The sequence below is a fragment of the Schistocerca nitens genome, chromosome 4 (assembly GCF_023898315.1).
Source record: "Schistocerca nitens isolate TAMUIC-IGC-003100 chromosome 4, iqSchNite1.1, whole genome shotgun sequence".
NCBI classification, from domain to species: Eukaryota; Metazoa; Arthropoda; class Insecta; order Orthoptera; family Acrididae; genus Schistocerca; species Schistocerca nitens.
This window is the reverse complement of record NC_064617.1, coordinates 734,703,502-734,725,231: the sequence shown is the minus strand read 5'-3', so window position 1 is coordinate 734,725,231 and position 21,730 is coordinate 734,703,502. Positions and strand designations below refer to the sequence as shown.

General features: G+C 44.1%; 1 protein-coding gene across 1 annotated transcript in view; it reads left to right on the top strand.

Moving 5' to 3' along the window:
* The first annotated feature begins 4,400 nt into the window (after window positions 1-4,400).
* Window positions 4,401-21,730, top strand: part of LOC126251748 (keratin, type I cytoskeletal 9-like) — a 125,345-nt gene continuing 108,015 nt past the window's right edge. Inside the window, exon 1 of the mRNA XM_049952358.1 lies at window positions 4,401-4,430. The gene's annotated coding sequence lies outside the window, so the exon portion shown is untranslated. The remainder of the gene's footprint in view (window positions 4,431-21,730) is intronic.

The following is a 21,730-nucleotide window of genomic DNA, read 5'->3' as shown; positions in this document are numbered from 1 at the left end:
GCAATCACCCTCCATAGTCTGGAAAAAGATAGTTCGTTGATGCTCGATGGAGTTGGTTCTCTAAGCTGACTTTTCTAAAAACTTTAGACGGAGTACCCTCAATAGTATAAATGTCTACTGATCACAGATGACTCTAACAATAAGCAAAGCCATAGGTTAGTTACAGGGCTGCAACAGTAATATGATAACAATCTACTTCTACATCTGTTAGGGTACACAGCAAGTCAACTTGCGGTGTGTGGAAGAGGTAACTGACATTTCGTCCTTTTTCTGTTACAGGTGCAAATAGTCTCCAGGAAGGACAACTGCTGGTAAACCTCTGTGTGTGTTCAGATATCTCTAATTTTATCTTAGTGGTCAAAAAAATGGTTCAAATGGTTCTGAGCACTATGGGACTTAACATCTGTGGTCATCAGTCCCCTAGAACTTAGAACTACTTAAACCTAACTAACCTAAGGACATCACACACATCCATGCCCGAGGCAGGATTCGAACCTGCGACCGTGGCAGTCGCGCGGTTCCGGACTGCGCGCCTAGAACCGCTAGACCACCGCGGCCGGCCTTAGTGGTCATTATGCGAGATATATGTAGGAGCGAGCAATACATCTGTTGACTCTTCTAGGAATGTACGCTCTCAAAATCTTAACAGTAAACCACACCGTCATTCAGAACGCCTCTCTTTGCAACATCTGCCACTGGAGTTCGTTGATAATCTTTGTGAGGCTGTCGCGCTCACTAAATGAAAGTGTAACGAAACGAGCTGCTCTTTTTTGGATGTTTTCTATTTCGTCTATCAGTCCTGCCTGGTATGGATCCCATACTGATGACCAAAATTCAAGTACTGATCGAGCGTGTATTTTGTAAGCTACTTACTTTGTTGATGCCGGCCGAAGTGGCCGTGCGGTTAAAGGCGCTGCAGTCTGGAACCGCAAGACCGCTACGGTCGCAGGTTCGAATCCTGCCTCGGGCATGGATGTTTGTGATGTCCTTAGGTTAGTTAGGTTTAACTAGTTCTAAGTTCTAGGGGACTAATGATCTCAGCAGTTGAGTCCCATAGTGCTCAGAGCCATTTGAGCCATTTTTTTACTTTGTTGATGGACTACATTTCCTGAAGACTCTTCCAGTGAATCTCTGTTCGCCATCTGCCTTACCTGCAGTTCAGTTGAAGTGATGATTCAATTTCATATCGCTCCATGTGCATACTCAGAGATATTTCATAGATGTAACTGCTGCCAGTTATTGCTCTGCCACTGTGTAACCACACAGTTACGGGTCTTTGTGTCTATGGTTTAGCAATACGCATATTTGTTTACTTTAAGGGTCACTTGCCAACACCCGCACCAAACGACGATCCTCAGCATTACAATTTTCTAGCATCGCGACTTCTCAGTATACCACAGCATCATCTGTGAAAAACCTCATGGAACTTACGGCGTTATCTACTATGTCATTTATATATATTGTAAAAGTACAGGTCCTATAAACTCAGTCGAGACTGGTGACCTCGTGGTTTGGTCCATTTAATCATTAAATCAGTCAGCCAACTCCATTTCGCTATATGTCTTCCGTCTGATGAAACGTGACGTCATACTGAAGGACACTGTCACCCATTGCATCTGTGTAGAATATTAAATGGTCTTTGGTCGTACATATTTTTAATTTTTTATTGATAAGAAAAGAAAATTGCGAGCATATACTATCTAATATTCGGCGCGTCTTTACATTTTTCGAGTTACCTGTCTTTCCTAGTTTTTCCTTATGTTACGGAAAAACTTGGAAGAATGTGAGAATGACAACGAAAGTGTGTAGTAACTACGCCTTTGTGCCGTCGTTTCCGTGATAACATGAAGACAACAATCCTTAGACTGAAAGAGACTTCCCTTGTGTATGTATAATGATTTGATCATCGCTGAATGCTGTTGACTTATTATAATGTCAATCATTCACTTCCCCTTGTAACGACTGGGTAGCAAATTTCATTCATCTATGTAGCAGAATCTGTGGGGGTGCAGGAAAACAAGGAGCAACATGGTGTCCAAAGATTCGTGCGAAGGAGCCACTGGTCCAAAATATATTGACCCTCTATCCAAGCAATCTACTCACTTCGGAGACCTTCATCATTTTTCGCTGGGAAGTAGAGTCGCTAGAGCTAAAATGCAAAAAATCAAGAGTCTTTTAAATGAGTATAAGACCATGAAGAACATCCAGTCAGGAAACCCAATGACATCACCTTGACATCAGTCTGACATCACCCTAACAAGACTGAAAAAGACAAATCGGTACCTAACGCTAGGCTAAAGATGCATAGAAGACATAAACATGCGTGATGGAATTACGAAGTTCCTTTCATAACACGAGTAACAAAACGAGGCGTTGGCATTTCCTGGGTGGAAATTGGTATAAACGCACTCACTACCCTGTTGTGTTATTGCATTGTTAGTATTTTATCCGACCTCCAGTATCCCTAATTAAACTCAAAAACTCTGCGGCACTGATTTTGACAGGGTCTGTAGTTCTTGTAGTGAAATTATCACCCATTCTTCTCAAATCGCTCTTTTCACCTCACATACGGCTTCCACTTGCCTTCCACTGCTATAAACACGCTATGCAAGTATCCCCCAAAGTTTTCTCCGGGGGTCCATAACCGGACTAAGTGCAGATCAGGGCCAAACATCGATATCTTTATCCTCAAACCACTCTTTTGTTGTCGCAGAAACTTCCACAGGCGCTTTATCTGGCTGAAACATTCGAGTTTCTTCCCCAGATCCTCATTCATTTTGATTAGTTTTATCTCTAGCATTTCAGTGTACATTTTAGAGACGACTGTAGTGTTCAGGAAGCAATGCGTGACGTGCTTGTAGCACAGAAAGTTGCCAAAATCATAACTCTTCCATCACCAAAATTTCTGCTCTTTCTTATAAGCAGTTTGGCTCTCAGATCACTCCAATAGTAATGAAATCCACCCAGCCCATCTGAATTAAACTTCTTCTCATTACTGAAGATCATTTTATCCCCTTTCTGAAGTCAATGACATACGTTTTTCACCAAAATCGAATTCTAGTGTGTTTATGTTTGGGTGCTAGAGCAGATTTCTGCAATCGCTTCTTGAATGCAGTATGTCTGTCATTTGACAAAATTTGTCGTGCACGTCTAGCAGTTACTGACAACTGCAAATCAAATAAAAGTTGAGAAGAATAACGGTTTGTGACCCCTGCTTTGAGTAAAAGGAACCGTTTCGATGCCTCAAATAATTTTCTACTTAGTCCATATTTTACGTTCTGTCCATATTTTACGTTCTCTCCGTACCATGTACCCAATCTAACGAAATTATCAATCAGTGTACTTGAACAGCTGAACTCCTTAGCGATTTCACGATTAGAGAGCCCCATTTCCATATACTCACCAAGTTTTGCTTTTTCATCTCATGATAACGGTTTCACATGTGGCATTGCCAGAATCGTGGTTTATGTACACAACACGTACTGTCACCAGCGGTGTCTGTATCCCACCGGCGGCAGAGGCACATATGGACACACAACCACCAGAAAGAGCAGACTGCTTTTATACTGAGTTCCACCCTGCACCACCTGAATGGTTGATGTCTTGTTATATACTGTTCTATAGACATCAAATACGATACCATTTGACTGCATTCGTCAGTATACAGTATCTCGTACTATTGCTTATACACTGTGCACAATAGTTCCAGCTGATAATGTTAATTTTCCTAAAAATACAGATGCCTTTTTATTGATTTCCACTGATTTGCGCTGGTGGTTCTTCTAGCTGTGTACGGTAGCCTCGACAAGCTCCGGTGGTTGTGGAGTTAGGGTATAAGTGCACCACGTTTAAACCAACTCGGTGTTACTGCAACATTTTTTTCTCACAGCTGACTCACGGGTCTCTAAAATCGAGTGCTGCTAGTGCGGAAGAAGATGCCATGAAGAAATGTGTAGATGTAAATGTGCCAGTCACTTCACACTACAGCATCTACCAACAACAGCAGGAGGTCAGAATGTATACAGCTGAAAAATGAGCGTGTTTATATCGACCACACAGTGGACTTACAGAGAGGGAGAGAGAGAGACAGAGAGGGAGAGAGAGTGAGAACAAGTAAGTGACGTAAGGTACTGACCAAAGCTAACGTACGAGGCAGAGTTTCCCTTGTGACTGTGGAGTATCTCCAGTTTTGCGACGTCATTTTTGTGACCTAGTTACCGGTAGCATGACTTGCCGTGTTGTGTCTGGGCGGACCCGCTGATTACCGGGGAGGGTTTCCCGGACGCCGGGGTTGTGGCTCGCGGAGTGCGCGGCGGAGACACCTCCCCCCGCCCCTCCCCCCTTTCGCCGCGTTATAGCGAGCTATGTGCCGGCGCCGCCTCCACTCGCCCGCTGGCCTCCGTCTGCACCGCACCTCGCGCCACAGACAGGTACGTACACCGGCAGCTTTCTCGAGCGCCGGCAGCCGCCTCGAGTGGGGTGCCGTACTCTACTCTGGCGCCGCACGTGCACGAGTGCTGCTGTATCTTAACGAAACATTCCTCACCAGTATTGACAATAACAGTGTAAACTATTTTTGCTACAAACAGTAAATTTTACGTGTTTCGGAATACCCAGCTATTTGACAGTGTTACGTATTATCTCCCAGTGTCAACAACAGCTTATGAAATTACGTACGTGCAAGATCCTACCGTGACTGCTCTTATACTATAAGTGCGCAAGTGCTGTTTTACCTATACGAAACATTTGTCACGATTATCGTCAACAATATCGAAACTACTTTTGCTAGAGAACTGGCAACATGACCACTGCACGTGTCTCAAGAAACCTAGTTCCTAGACACTGATATTCATTATTTCCAAACGTCGACAAGTTTTTGAGGAAGCAAAGTTTCTTCAATGACCCTACATGTAATATACCACACGCTCTTCTTTTTGTTGCAATCTTATGTTCACTGACACAAAATTTATAGCTGATGTCTACAACGATGTAGTTATTGGCACACACCAAATTCCGTGACAGGCATGCTTCACATATCTATCGCCAACGAAATTTGTTTGCTAAAAGCTCGAATATCTGTTACGTATAACAAAGCTATTTCTGGTGCTTTACTTACTAATGAATGTTTTCAGACTTTTCACGTAATTTAAATTGGTTATCACGAGTGCGTGCAGAATATTTCGGCTCTTTGTAGTTCATGTTTCATTCTCAAATTTTAAAGAATTCGATGTGAGAGAAAGTGATTGATTTGGAACGCAACGCTTTGCAAAAGTATTATTAACAGAAGTTATTACGTTTAGACGTTTGTCTACTGATATTTCAAAGGTCGCACTCCGCCAGTCTGAAATCGATCGTCAACAAGGTAATTACTGACTAGTAGTATTTGTACTGATTTGATCCAGGTTAGAAGTGTCAGTTGGAATGTGGGTCTTTTCTGATGATACAAGTTCAGTAAAAGTGAGGAAGGGAAGTGGGCGCGAGTCAGACGGTAACCAATAACAGGAAACTTCAGTTTTTTCCGTGGTTCATCTCTCGTGTCAGCAGATAGTAGAACACTGAAAGATAATTGGAGCTTACTAAATCGTGATTCTTTTTCTGACGCTAGGCATGAGAATAGCCCTTATGTATGATGTGACAAGCAGAGAACATTACTGTATTACGTCATCACGAATTTAGAAATATATTTGTATTTACTTTACTTTTCTGTTTCAATACGTCGAATGTTTTAAGCTGTTTGGTGTAGGGCATATCATGTACAGTTAGTTTCCATCCTTTTTTTTTCGTCAGTAGATGGCTGCATCTCAGTGAAAACCTGAATTTCTCTAATTTTGTTGTTTAGCTATAAGGCGAGATGTCTGTGGGAAACAGTTTGTTTCTTTACTAGTCACGTTACATCCGCGTCCGGGATTCCAGGCGCGTGGCTTTCTGCGGTACACCACGCATTTCTTGTGAAGTCTCCCGCTGGAGTTTGTCGCTCCTGAACAAGAAGCGGAGCGATTTTCCGCGTGCCGTGACCTACATAGCGGTGAGCAGCATATCCAGCAGAGCAACGCTTCTGGTGGGCCCGGAGCGGGCTGCTTTGCGGTTGGAGGCAAGTGGGTCGCAGTCTCAAAACTGAAGCCGCCCATTACCGTGATTAGCACCGCGTCCGTCATGTTGCTCAAGGGACTCTGGAGAAATTAGTGGCACCTCTGACACAGGCGTCTGTTCCTACTCACTTCTACTTTCGCGTTCCGCGTGCTTTCTGTTGTTAAGGGAATGATGAGACCGCTTTCCGCTTTTCACCAGTGCAGTCTTCACGGCCGCTTAACGCCGTAACCGTCCCTGGTAGCGGCAGTTTTCCGCGGTATTACGTATCTCGGAACGAAGTGCCGATGTTTCGTAATGAAATTTGAACCAGAAATAATAGTCTGCGTACGCCAGTGTATCCAGTTCCTGTATGAATTTGCCAAATACTTCTCAGATTCCTACAATTTTAAAATAGAAGCATTGTTTTATTCCTTTCGAAGATGTTGAGGCTTCGTGTTTGTACTATGAGCCTGAGTCGATAATGTGGCCACAGCAGCTTAGTTAGAGCCACACACACACACACACACACACAAAAAGCTCGATCGGAAGGAAGCTGGATGGAATCCAAGGGGCGGATGAATATCTTTATGGCCACTGAGGGTAAGCGTGAGTACGGTGCTCCAGTAGACTGCCCCCATTTGTGTGAAACGGCTGGGGAATACATTATTATTGATACCAGCAGATGCACTATTCAAAAGTTATTCTGTTGTATACATACAATTACTGCTCATTGTACTACATCACCCCCCCCCCCCCCCCCCGTTCATCAACGGCTTTTTGTGCTGCAAAACTACAGTGTTAAAACTTCTGGAGAGAATTGCGTCACCTAGAATTCCAACCAGTCTAAAGCTTAAATAACCAAGCGAGGTGACGCAGCGGTTACCACACTGGCCTCACATTCAGGAGGAGGTCAGATTGTTATGCGACCAGTGAGAATTACGTTTTCCGTGGTTTCCGAAAATCAGTGCAGGCAAATGCCTGGAGGGTTCCTTAGAAAAGAGCATGCCCGATTTCCCTTCCCCCTCTTTCGTAATCCCAGCTTGTTCTCTTTTTCTAATGACAACGCTCTCGACGGGACGTTAAGCTCTAATTTCCTTCCTTCTTTTACCATTCACTTTGTCTTCATTTCAAAAGTCTGGGAAGCAAGGTACTCACCTAAAGGAGCAGAAGACAATCGACACAATTTTACGTAATTGCCATGTCGACGCATATGAATGGCGGAAATAAGTTTCAAAGTGTTTGAGAATATTTGAAAAATATCAAATTACTGCCTTGAGGTGCTGGTAAAACATTTTATTTATACAAGCAGACTCAGTTGTCTGACCATAATCAGGTTCATGAAAATATTCACCTGAACCTGAACCTAATGATGGTCAGACGATGGAAACTGGCTGTATAAAAAAAGCATTTTACCAGCAGCAAAAGGCAATAATGTCATTTTTCAAATATACAAGAGTTGTGAAGAAACACCTCCTGAAAATGTTTCGCAGTATATATTTCTCTTTCCAGCACTGCAAAATCAGTAAGGAGTAAATCTCTTGGCCCTGAGACAAACTTACCATTACTTTCCCGAGAAATTTATACTTCTTTGAAGTTCTTCGGTTCTGGAGAAATTACATGACGCCAGTGCAGGAACTGAAATAAAAGTAACTGCACAAACTCCCTGTTTTGTCACCAATACCTATGTGAGAAAATTAATTTCCGTCCTTCCATCATCGGTCTAAAAGTAGCCTGTACAGATGTCATTATCGGTGTTTCGAGAGCGTTTGCCAAAAGTTTTAATATCGCAGTCGCAGACAAGTTAATTTAGTTCAAAATAAATGGTTCAAATGGCTCTGAACACTATGGGACTGAACGTCATCAGTCCCCTAGACTTAGAACTACTTAAACCTAACTAACCTAAGGACATCACACAGATCCATGCCCGAGGCAGTATCCGAACCTGCGACCGCAGCAGGAGCGCGGTTCCGGACTGAAGCGCCTAGAACCTCTCTGCCACAGCGGCCGGCTTAATTTAGTTCCTCGGTATCAACTCGATGTAACATAGTGCAGGACAACTCTTTCAATTCCGTAGCAGTTTCACTAATCGTGAAGCGAGGTACGTCAAGCAGGGTTTCTTTCACTTGCGTCCAACAAAGTATTATCGCTAACCGGTGAGGGAAGCGCGACTTGAGGATATGGGCAAGATGAACGCCAGAGGGAGGCGAATGGGAAGAGGGCGCTGTTGCGGGGAGAGCGGACGAACGCATAGGCGGCCCGGCGGCTCGCCAGCTGAAAGTAAAAGGAGGCTACGCCGGGCCGCGGCTCCGCCGCTCGGCCGCTGTTTACTTTCTTCCGGACGGCCAGCAGCGCGGCTTTCTCTGCGCGCAGCATCCAGCGTTTCACGGGCCGTTTGAGCGCCGCACCGTCTCTGCACTCGTCTCGCCCTCACTCGTGTCTGCAGGTCCGCTTCCGTCACTCTGAGCAGGCATTCTCTTCCATGTACGGGGTGGTCACAAACAGTCTAAAATGCTTGTAAGCGTGTTACAGGGAAGGCTGTCATGACAAAAAATTGTTAAGAAAAAAATTGATACGTTGTTGCCTTTGTGAGTTAATTAGCATTGAAGTTAGCCAATCAGGCCGCAGAGCGCGCAAATTCAAGCTTTCCTAAAACTGAACAAGAGAGCGATACAAAACTATTGAAGCCGAGGCAAAGGCTGAGCAGTCTCATGCGTTATCATCTCTGCCAGCCCTTTTCGAAGTGGTGGGTGGATGGGTGAGTTGGGGGGGGGGGGTCGTAGAGAGTAATAGAGGGGGCCGCCGGCTTTCACATTAACTAATAAAAAGCCTGCCGATGAACAAATATTGCTGGCGTCAGATTCTCATTTCCATGAACCAAGTTAGAATGCTCGTCCTGATGGACTGTGCAGCTGGTCCCGGCGGAGGTTCGAGTCCTCCGTGGGGCGTGTGTGTGTTTGTCCTTAGGATAATTTAGGCTAAGTAGTGTGTAAGCTTAGGGACTGATGACCTAAGCAGTTAAGTCCCACAGGATTTCACACACATTTGAACATTTTTGAAAGCTCGTCCATAGTTAGTTTGCTGTCTTACATCACACGGCATCTTCTTCCGCAGCAGCAGTGCTGAAACAGGTCACGAGTAATATTCCATCGAGCCGGCCGAAGTGGCCGTGCGGTTAAAGACGCTGCAGTCTGGAACCGCAAGACCGCTACGGTCGCAGGTTCGAATCCTGACTCGGGCATGGATGTTTGTGATGTCCTTAGGTTAGTTAGGTTCAACTAGTTCTAAGTTCTAGGGGACTAATGACCTCAGCAGTTGAGTCCCATAGTGCTCAGAGCCATTTGAACCAATATTCCATCACAAAGCCCCTGTCACCGATCACCAGTGGGATTAGCTACTTACCTAACTTTTATCAACCACTAACGACAATAAGCCGCTCGAGAACGTGACCGTCAGTTCCTTGCAACATGGACCACAAAAAGACTCTGTTAATCACAGCCGTTGGTACTGTCCACTCGATTTGTCAGACTGCCGGAGTCACTTCAAAGGTAGTGACTCAGCTAGAAATTGAATTCTAGAGAGTGTTCAGTAGCGATAGTTAACCAGATTTAAAATAAGGTGATGAAAGCTCCTCAATCCCGTCGATATGTTACTGACTCGCTGTGGTAACAAGATACTCTATGGAAGTGATTGACGGAGAGTCTCTTCTCCTTCGAAACTATGCACTACTAGAAAGGAAAGACATTCGATTTTAGTGAAACTATACACATTCTTTGCTCCTGTCTTCCTCTGTTCCTATCAGTAAGAGGAGAGGGTACAGCTGGAAGGAAGGGGGGGGGAGGTGCAGGGAATAATTTTTGTGTCATGAGTCCCAGCCGCTGTCACCGAGCGGTTGTACGTCCTTTAGACCGAAACAGCGCGATTGATACGGTCGCAGGTTCTAATCCTGCCTCGGGTATGGATGTGTGTGAGGAGGAGGAGGATATTGGTGTTTAACGTCCCGCCGACAACGAGGTCACTAGAGACGGAGCACAAGCTCGAATTAGGGAAGGATGGGAAAGGAAGTCGGCCGTGCCCCCTCAAAGGAAACATCCCGGCATTTGCCTGGAGTGATCTAGGGAAATCACGGAAAACCTAAATCAGGATGGCCGGACGCGAGATTGAACCGTCGTCCTCCCGAATGCTGAGGTGTCTGATGCATAGGGTTAGTTAGGTTTAAGTAGTTCTATGTTCTAGGGGACTGATGTCCTCAGATGTTAAGTCCCATAGTGCTCAGAGCTATTTGTTTGAGGAGTGGGGTGCGACGGAAAATGTTTCAGAAAGCTTGATCTACGCTGCGAGAACAGCGGTCCGCTGGAACTTGCGTTCGCAACGGCCTGATTGTCTAACTTCAATGCTAATTAATTTGGAAACGGCGCAAGTAACGAATTTTTTTTATTAAGAATTATTTCTCAGCAGTCAACCCTCCAACACCCTTACATGCTTCTTACACTATTTCTGACTACCCTGTGAATCGTGTGCAATGAGCATACGTTGCACTATGTAATAACCTTTCTCTATAAAACCTGAAACATATAGATCCAAGGCAATCGCATGGAACGTGATACGATAAACAGTTAGAAATCTCGGAAACTACACGCCGTTCCCCGTAAACTAGTAAATCATGGAAAGAGTAGCAAAAGGTTTCCGTGTCACAGCTGTGCCTTCCTGCTGAAGGAAGAATATCGATGAGGGTTCGTACTTAAAGGTAAGCGGCAGCGCAGAGTTCAGAATGCATGCAATGCCATGTAAGCAGTGTATCTTTAAACATGAACTCACCAGGGACATGGGACTGTAAATAAGTCATAGAATCTTTAGTTAAGTTTGTAATTATTTGAAGTCAAGTCATAATCAACGGTACAAGAAAGTCTAAAACTGTCCATATGTTCCCCACGAGCCATACGAGGCACCACATAAGAAAGAATTGAACAAAGAGGTTTCTACACAGTTAAAAAGAATTAAGGAATCATATTTTCGAAACCACGTAATTCCCACCCATAGCGACGTCTCGAAATTTGGCTCAAAGGTGCGTGAAACTCTCCTCTGTAGTGGTGCAGAAGCGTGGCATCCTGCTACGTCATACTTGGGCTCGACATCCCCTCAAACAACAAAATGTCGGCATATGCGGAAAAAGCCCACAGCTCAGAAGTTTATGGGACATGGATTAATGAAGTCACATTGGCACCAAACTTCAATTCTGCCCAACGCCACCGCGGACATGTCACACGGTGGGAAGATCGTCACAGCCCTCTAACCCAAAGTTCGCCCCTACTTTTGGCACCTCTACGACGGAGGTTAGAATCGCAACGCACACTACTGATATCACACAGTTCTGTTACGAGTGGCCGAGGAAAACATATGAGACAGACCGCCGCTCAGCAACGGCAGGAAAAAGCCACTGGGGGAGGCATGAAGACCCCCAAAGAAACCACCCCTTTTCCTGGTTCGTTGATTCCCACATATTGTGCTGTCGGAAACGGCAGTTTGCAGTGTGGTGATCAACAGAAAGACACTCTTCACAAGCTTTGTGTTTGCATCTCCATTAAACGTGATATGACCCCACTGTAGAACAGCACGTCCGCACTTTTTTCTCTCGTGTACAGGCTGGAACTATTAGGGACCATTTAGCACCATTCGACGAAATTTATAAGTGATCCCCGAGGAACTAAGGGTGCTTATGCTTCTTTAGAGTTCCTATTTTGTTTCCTACTGTGGCGTCCTCTTGTGGAGTAGTTATAGAGGTATGTAACGTTGACACATGCGTGAACAAAATCATAAAGGGTGCTTCTAATCCACCCAGTTCCGTAAAACGCTCGGTGGCAGCCGCTTACCCTTACTGAAAATTTTAAAAAGTACATGTACAGACAGCACCTGTGACGAAGGCCTAGGCACTTGCAACAGGCAATCCTTCGGTAATGTCTGATTCCGGATGCCCTGTTATCAGAGCAGCAGTGTAGCGGCGAAAGAGCAGCAGCGTAACCTACTTGCGTACGCCTGGTATTCGGTTTACAGATTCTGGTTGTAAATGTGCATTTTTAAGATGATAAACAAAGGCAGGTGGGTGGGACGCAGGGTACTGCCTCCGTCCGCCCTCCCCCATGATTACGCCACAGGTGGACGCGAAATAGGGGGGGATGAAAACCCAAAAGCACCCTTTACTGCTTCGGATCGAGTTCAACTGTCATTGAATGTTGATCAAAGGTCCCTAGTGGTTCCAGACTATACACAGAAGCGAAAATTGTGGTTGCACTGCATTTCAGAGGGGCCAGATCACGTTTAATGGGGAGGCAGCGTCACAATGTAATTAGAGGAGAGTGTCAGCAGTGTCAGAGGTTTGCGAAGAACGTCTTTGTTGCTCATCGCACTGCGAATTGTCGTTTTCGCCGCGAAATGTACGAATATGAGAATCATCGAACTAGGGAAGCGGGTGGTATGACTGGTGCCTTTTAGGTCATTCCGTGCGGCCTTTTCATGCCGCTGCTGAACATGCGGTTTGTCTGGAAAGTTATCGTCGGCCACTCAAAAAAATAATAAATAAATAAATGTAATTCTAACACTGAGCATCGCCGTTATGACGTATAACGAAAAGGCGCAGATCGAAGGTGCGAAATTTGGGTAAGAGGGGTTGTGATGACATGTGACATGCCCACTGTGGTGTTGGGCAGAGTTATGGTGAAGTTTGGTGCCAATGCTACATCATTAATCAACCTTACACGTGACATCGACTTCTGGGCTGTGGCCTTTTCCTCCGGAAGTGTCAAGCGAGTCCGATGGCGCAGGACGCGATGTTTTTGAATTTCAAACTTAAGAGTCTCAATAGCCGGGAATTACCGAAAAAGTCATCCTTTAATTCTGAATCGCAATGTAGATACAATAGAAAACCTTGGAATTAGCCAAATAAACAAGAGTGTGATGCATTCAGCGTGGCTGATATTCAAACAGATGAAAGAAATACCGATCCTGCATCATGTGCATCGAAAGCCAGTAACCTCACTGAACAACGAAAGTTACTTCTGCTCACAAGTAAGGCACATTAAAGACTTGGTTCAAATGATTCAAATGACTCTGAGCACTATGGGACCTAACATCCGAGATCATCAGTCCCCTAGATCTTAGAACTACTTAAACCTAACTAACCTAAGGACATCACACACAGCCATGCCCGAGGCAGAATTCGAACCTGCGACCGTAGCGATCGCCAGGTTCCAGACTGAAGCACCTAGAACCGCTCAGTAAAGACCTGAAAATGTTTCAAGTGAATTTTTGCGTCATGCTGCCAAAATGCATGACGTTTACTCACCATAATATTGTAGCCCATTGCATGAGAATGACCAGCAGAAATAAACTTCAAAGCAAGTTTCTGCATTAGACATTCATAGCAAAATCGCGCTAGAAAGACCCAGAGCCATTCGCGGAATACTAGATGGAAACAAAGGCGGCAACAGATTAGACTGCTTTGTGTGCTGTAGACAGGGCTCACGCCGAGGCCACGAGGTCCCGACGAGTTTCTGTTGGCTCTCACTTCTACTCCCAAAGCACCTCTTGTCGGACATGCCTTCTCAACAAGTCAGAGAATGTGATACCTTCGATAACCGATCACTGGATGCGAAACATCTTTGCAATATGCTGGCGATTCAGAACACGGAAAGAAACAATAATTTTGAAAGGTGAAGTTGTGACAAGGGCATGTTTAGGAGTTCAGAACCATAAGTGTCTAACATTGCTGCAAAGTTAGAAATTAACACACAAAAATTGAGGAGTTTCACTACACATTAACACTGTGTTTGTGGGGTGATTGGACCATGGATTTCCTGTCGGTGTTAGTTACTACTGTCGCCTAACGACATTTACTAGTAACTCGACACTGACGCAAACGAAGAAAACAGGGAAAACAGTCGATTCCCTTGACGATCATCACTCGCAGTAGTAGACTCTGGGACACGGCAGATGTCGTTAGTAGTATGCAGTACATTCTTCAGTGATAGAGTAGTTGAATTACGATGACTCACGTTTGAGATGTTGGTTCAAATGGTTCAAATGGCTCTGAGCACTATGGGACTTAACATCTCAGGTCATCAGTCCCCTAGAACTTAGAACTACTTAAACCTAACTAACCTAAGGACATCACACACATCCATGCCCGAGGCAGGATTCGAACCTGCGTCCGTAGCGGTCGCGCGGTTCCAGACTGTAGCGCCTTTAACCGCATGGCCACACCGGACGGCGAGATGTTGGTCCCTATCGTACTAATCTACGAAATCTTGAATCCCAATTTGGCACCTTCATTGGGTAGAGTAGTAATGACGTTCAGTCTACGGTCACACATCCCTGTTTAAAGTTAAAATTTCTTCCAACAAAATGGTGATACAGGATTATAGTGATTGCCAGCCATCGTTGGTGTGTTAAACTTCGCTGTCTTCATGTTCGTGAGAAGTTTGCTGTGTACAAATAATACATTTTGATTTCTCTCCTTTTAGTTCCCGTGACATTATACCAAAAAACTAAATCACTGCTTCTAATTTAAAGACATTAGTTACAATTAATTATACTTCGCAACTGATTTCTGACATACAATGCCTAGATGGCATATGCAACAATCTTAGCTGACGATCAGTCCATTTTTCGTAATATTATTCCGGGTAGTAGCATCCGTATCGTGGTGAAGACCGCTGACAATGATGGCCGAAGTGTTGATTCAATATTTAGTAGTATGACGCCACCTAGAGATCAAAACAGTTTAATGGAAATTCCACCATGGAAAGCAACGATTTCACATTCTATTCTTTATCACCGTTTCAGCTTCGAAGCGCGGATATGTTAGGTTGGTGCATATCTTCGTAACATTTTCCCATTATTTTCATAAACACGACATATACAAATAACAGAGACTTTAGACATCAACAATGTATATTCTCCTCCACAATTAACAACAGTCTGCCAACGCGGGGGTAAATTTTCTATTCAGAGACTGTAGGTATCACGTGATTTTGAGGCGAAGAACACGTCGAGCCATGTTCAGAGCGCATTTTAATCCGGTTCCCTGAAGTTCCCTGAAGATTGTTCCACAGAGGATGGAAAAGGTGAAGATTTGGATGTGCAATGTCAGGTGAATAAGGGGTGCTGAATGACTTCCCAACCCAATCCTGTATAGCGTTTTCTGTCAGCCTAGCAGAGTGCTGGCGAGAGTTCAAAAATGGTTCAAATGGCTCTGAGCACTATGGGACTCAACATCTGTGGTCATAAGTTCCCTAGAACTTAGAACTACTTAAACCTAACTAACCTAAGGACATCACACACATCCATGCCCGAGGCAGGATTCGAACCTGCTACCGTAGCAGTCGCGCGGTTCCTGACTGAACGCCTAGAACCGCTAGACCACCGCGGCCGGCGCTGGCGAAAGTTGTCGTGAAGTAGCATCACTTCACGCAGTCTTTCTAGTCGTTTTTCTCGGACTGCGCCTGCAAAAGATCTCAGCTGTTGATAACAAATGTCAGCAATGATAGTTACATCTCATGGAAGCCATACGTTGTACACCACTTGCCCTGTTCCACCAAATACATAACATTATCTTTTGTGGATACGCGCAGTTCTTTATACGGCGAATTCCTGCTTTGTTTGGGCTCAACCACTCCCACATTTCGCTTCACCAGTAACGATACTGTATGGGAATGGTCGGTGTTGTTGACGAGCAAATTGATGAGGAGCAATAACAGATGTACGTATCGCCACCCTCTGATTTTTGTGATTTTGGTTTAGAGCATACGGTGCCCATACACCCGGTTTTCGAACCTTCCCAATTGCATGACAGTGTCGGACGACGGTGGAATGATCACAGTTTATCTCATCTGCAAGTTATCTGCTATACCGACATGAATAATCGTGGATTAATGCGTATAAACGATCTTCATGAAACCCTGAACGTCTTACTGAACGTGGATAGTCACTAATGTCAAAACTATTCTCCTTAAAAAGAGAAAACTATTTTCTTGGCATTCTCTCTCCTGAAGCATTATTGCCTAACACAGCCCAAATGTTTCTAGTTTCTTATGCTGCTGTCAACCCTGTGCTGAAGTCAAAGAGAAGAATATTCGGAGATTTTTCCGATTTCTCCACTTGGCACTCCATTTACTAGCGTCCACTGCCCTACTCATTATCTGAAATTATATAAAGTCAAATAGTGCCAAATAAAAAAATTTCAAACGATAAATAAATCCACAGCAACATAAAAACAAACAACACTGGTAACTTATGCACCAACTTAATATTATTAAGTTAATGCAAGCTGGCAGCCAAACTGTATCTCAGCAAGAATATTATTGTTTAAGAAATGAATATCAGAGGTTGAGACACAGGTAGGAGAGTCATCTTAGAAAGGAGCATTCACCTACATATGAAAGAAGCGAATGAGAGATAAATTTAACTGTGAAATTACTATTCTCCAGAGAGACTTGCAAGTTACCTACTGTCAGAAGTACTGGAGGTGCGTGAATCCAAAGTTATCCTTCGCTAAGGCTTTCACTCACACTTAGCATGCAGCTCGTTTCGGCTGAAGTATGCGGCACTGCGAGCATTGCGAAGGTTGTGGTCGGTGAGGCGCTCTGAGCATTGAGAATGAGTCATATCTGCAGACGGCTCTACGGGCGAACGAAGTTGTACTCGTAGCAGCACAACAAACGTGTTCATAGAAAATCAGCGAAATCTTACTCTACAGTTTAAACACATAAAGTCTTGTTACCTTTTTATGCGGAACTTTTGTTTGGATCCAGCCAGATTTCAAATGGGTGTCGGTTTAGAGCAGCGGTAGAAGGTCAGAATTCTGAGTGCTTTTGTTTGATAGCTAGATATTCCTCGTAATGTTACTCACATGCCAAGGAACGTCACTACAATCATTATAATAGCCGTGTGACGTAAAGTCATGTAGGAGGCTAGTAAATATGCGTAAATCTGTAGTTAAGCCACCTAGGTTGCATAGCAGGTCTTAAAACAGGAGAACAATAATTGTATTGGGTGCCCCGAATTTTCAACATAGATACTCGAAACGTGATTGTAAAGCCATGCGTCTGTATATCCCAACAATGGTACAACGAACCTGTGATCGAAAATCCAGTCCTGCTGAATTGCAATCAAACTATTCAGGAACTAAATTTTTTGAAGAACCTTCTCAAAAATGCAGAAAATTGGCTTCTTAGAAGGATATAAACACATGTGTGTAAGTTGTAAGAGGGGAGGGTGTATTCACGGGAATACCAACGGGTAACTTTAGGGATGAACATCCTAATGCCAATTAGTAGACGTAATCTTTGTTCGTATCTTTGTTTTCGTACATTTCTCTCTAAATAATAGCCATATGGTGAAAAACACGGTAACTGCCGTCGCCACACGCACAGGGTGACAATTATTGAATCATATGAAATAAAATCGTCATAACGTCTGAGCGGTTTGCGTTAGGACGTTCAAACTGCACGGTTGGCAGCGGGCGTGGTGAGAATTAGAATGCACTGTACATGGAATGAAGGCTTTCACGATCGGATGACATAGCTGCTGATAAAACTTTCGGGATCCGAGGTCGTGGTCCAAGAAAGTCTTCTGTTCCTGACGTCTCGTCTTGGACTGCTCTGGACAGAGGACTCAGCAGAGGAGCGCCTCTGAGGATGTACAGCGCAGTCCTGGACGAAACGTCAGGAACTGAAGAGTTTCTTGGACCACTGCCTCACACCCCGAAAGGTTTACCAGAAGCTATGCGCTGTACGGTTTGATTTAGCGATGCAGTCCACTTTCATTTGGATGGGTTCGCCAATTAGTAACATTGGCGCAATGGGTGGACTGAGAATGCGCATTTCGCGATCGAGGAGTCTCTTCACCCTCAACGGGTGACCGTGGTGTGCAATGTCCAGTCACGGAATAATCTGTGCGATGTTTCTAGATGGCACGGTGACTACCGAACGATACGTTAAGGTTTTGGAAGATGATTTCATACCCATTACCCAAAGTGACTCTGATTTAGACAAGACGTGGTTCATCCAAGGCGGAGCTCGACACCAACGAAGCTCTAACATTCTGCGTGGTGTCTGTTTGTTCTACATCGTGTCCCTACCACTTTCGCACAACGACGCTCTGAGCGTGTTTTTTAGGGAATTGACTAGTTTGAACCTGGGACCTGTTGCTGGTAGGGAGACGCCAGACCACACATGACATGTAGAATTCAGAAGAGTTCAGTGAGACTAGCGATGATATAACCAAATGCTTAATGATTTCAGCGTCAGCTCCACTGCACTTCCTGTAAAAGAATCTTAATACTAACCAAATTTAGTGGGAGGGGTTCAAGGCTTTCCTATTTTTAGTTAGCTGGTAAAATAACGTCGAAAAAGCAGTTAAGTATACCATTGGAAATTTTATTCTACTCACAAAACATCGTTTATAAATTGCAGTATTGATGAAAGGAAATGTTTTAATACAGGATGGTAAAAACAAACTGCCTTCAACAAAAATGTGAACGATTATTCCCTGAATGGGTTTCCAAGTTCTACAATGGATCGAAGGATGACCTATGCCATATCACATCTGCAATTTAGGTTTAAATTAAGTTTCACAAGAGAGAAAACTATGAAAATGGTCTACAGTGACCCTCAATTATGTTTAATTACTTTTCTAACTTGTCGTAAATTACAGTGGCTGATGTGGCTTCTCAATAATTATATAACAGAAAAATCATCGCATTTCAGATTTTTACTTCAAGTGGCAAATGTGAACACCATGAGCTTTAATTGACGATCGACACTAGTATTACGCAAAAAGGGGGTGTAAGCCTTATGCGCTCAAAAATGCGGCATCGCGTGCGTTCATTACCTTGTCGTTGTTCGTCAGGGGGCGGCGGGCAGCACGGCTCCGCTCACCTCACCGTCTCGGAAGCAACTCTCTCCTTCTAACTTCTCCTTACCACAATTTACCGAAGTTGGTTTAAAAAAAAACTATCTGGCTGTGTTTTCATCTGACCAATCAGGGTCTCAATGTTAACCTTAAGCTCTGCCTACAAAAATTCTGTCTATTCAATGAGTAACGTTATACTTTTCGTGGTGGGGCAATGTTTTTTAAAGTTTGCAACATAACAAAGACGCGAAAAAGTCTCACGCTAAAACTTGCAGCTGGTGTGGTCATTTTAGCGTTATCGTAACATCTATACTGTTCTTTTGGAGGGCTCTATCTTTTAACATGGGCTGGGGGGTGGTCCTAACGTAACAGAGACGCGAAAAAGTCTCACGCTAAAACTTGCGAGTGGTGTAGCCCTTTTTGTGTTATCGTAAGATCTATACTGTTCTTCTGGAGGGCTCTAGCTTTTAACATTGGCTGGGGGGTGGTCTTGACGTAACATAGACGCGAAAATGTCTGACGCTAAAACTTGCGGGTGGTATGGTCCTAGTGGTTAGCTCGCGACGTGGGTGTCCGTCCGTCCCTTATCGTAGAGCCTTCCAGCTTAACACGGTTCTGTTCTCGGCTTCTGTTCTCGTTTCTCCCCTCGGAACTGCGTCAGTCCCACGGTGGGAAGGTATGACATGCATTTAGGCATTCTTGTGTTAGTCTGTGGTATTCCATTTGCTCACTCGTTACTCGTATTACTTTGGTTAATTTAATGTCACGATTTATTCGGAGCTATGTGACATACTACTGGATTTGCTTATCATGTCAGGGTTTTCATGGAAGTTGTTGGATTTGCCTGACACCTTACAAAGCAGGAGAGTGTTTGATAAACTGGAGGAGCAATCTGGGAACCACGTTGTGCTCTGGGACCCAGAGCCCAGTGGCATGGGCTTCGATTGGCCGCCATATTCTCCGGATTTGAACACAAACGACATCTTTTTGTGGGGCTATATTAAAGGTAATAACCACAGAACCAATGATGAGCTGGAAACAGTCTTTCAGGAGTTCATAGACATCGTCGATGTTCCGACACTTGAGCGGATCATGCAAAATTCGTATGCGTCATATCATCGCCAGTGATGGCAGGCATATCGAACATGTCATAATCTAATTCCAAATATCTGTAGTGACCATTTACGTTTTTACGTATAGTTCAATAATTATTTTCCTGTACATGATGAGTTCTCTCAGCGCTAAGACGAATTACAGACCACCTCAAAGTATTATAGGTCACCTCATTCTGAGGGAAGAAACAGTGCTTGCATTATTTTTGTATCCATTGAGGTTAAGATGTATCGAAAAAGGCAGAACATCCGTTGTTAATGAGTATGGTGTAGAATTATACAAGGTATTCCAGGAGGAATGGTCAACATTCAAGGATATGACAGGAACACGTATTTGAAGCAAAAAAATTGGCGTGGACATTTGCCCTATTCCCAATTATATCCGAGATAGAACACATGTAATGTACATTTGTTTTTGTGCTAATGGCGCGCACGTGTGTGTCTTACCCACCTAACCTCCTTGTTCTGGCTCAGCTTATCTCGCTCAATTCAACTTTTTTGGCCGTGATGCCGTTCTGCCATTAAACCAGGCTACTGAACGCACACTTGTCTGTGATGTGTACTGAGTGAAGCAGTACAAGGGCTTGAGAGCCTATTGAAGAGAAACATCGCTAAGCTGTGTTTTTACACACGCTGGTTTAAATGTCGCACATCGACAATAATGGAGGATATGCAAGTATGATGTACATTAATGGCTTCTGCGATGGTAGTGCTTCTGATACTGTCAATGAGTACCACGGGCGCTTTCCAGCACCTCGCATCTCTAATTGTAGGGTGTTTACCGGAGTTTTCAGCACAATGCATGGAACAGATATTCTTCCAAGTTCCCATTTATCTTCTGAACGTGTAGTACAACAATCTGTGCAGGAACTGCAACACCTCGTTTAAATAGTGCAGGGTAGTCTTACAACCAGCACACGACAATTTTCTTTATGTTGGCGAAAATACACAGGACTTGAATTTTGTCAATGGTTAATGACAATCCTCATTTACTTCAGTTAATACTATTCAGAGATTAAGCCACTTTTACACGGAATGGAATCAACGACACACCGAATAATCATCCTTGGTCGCCGGAAAATCCGGACGCGACAGTGGAAACCATAAAGTAAGTTTTCCGGTCTCTGGTGCGGCATGGTTGGTAATGTGTTGATAGGGGCAGTCATTTTAGAAGAGCGCAACACGGGACAGAATTACTTGCTTAGGTTGGAAAATTTGTTTGCTGAACACATTGACGACGTTCCTTTGTGTACGCGGACTGCAATGTACTTCCTGCACGACGGAGCCGCTCCACGTTTCTCAGATGTGCAAGGGGAAATCTCGACAGCTCTAACCCCTGTTGCTGGATTGGTCATGGCAGTACAATTAACTGGTCACCAAGATCGCCAGACCTTAACACGATTCGATTTTTGTTTATGGGGTTGGATGAAGCCTGAGTTTTAAAAACGAAAGTTAAATACGAGAGACAAACTCCTTGGCCGCATCATTAGGGGATGTGCAGAGGCACTTTTCCAAGAAATGCAAAATTGTCTCCTAACAGTGCACAAATGAACTAAAGTTGATAGTGGAAGAGTCGAACATTTAATGTGAACAATACAATGGCTGTAATGCGGCATGTACGATAATGCTTAGAGGTGCGTTGAATA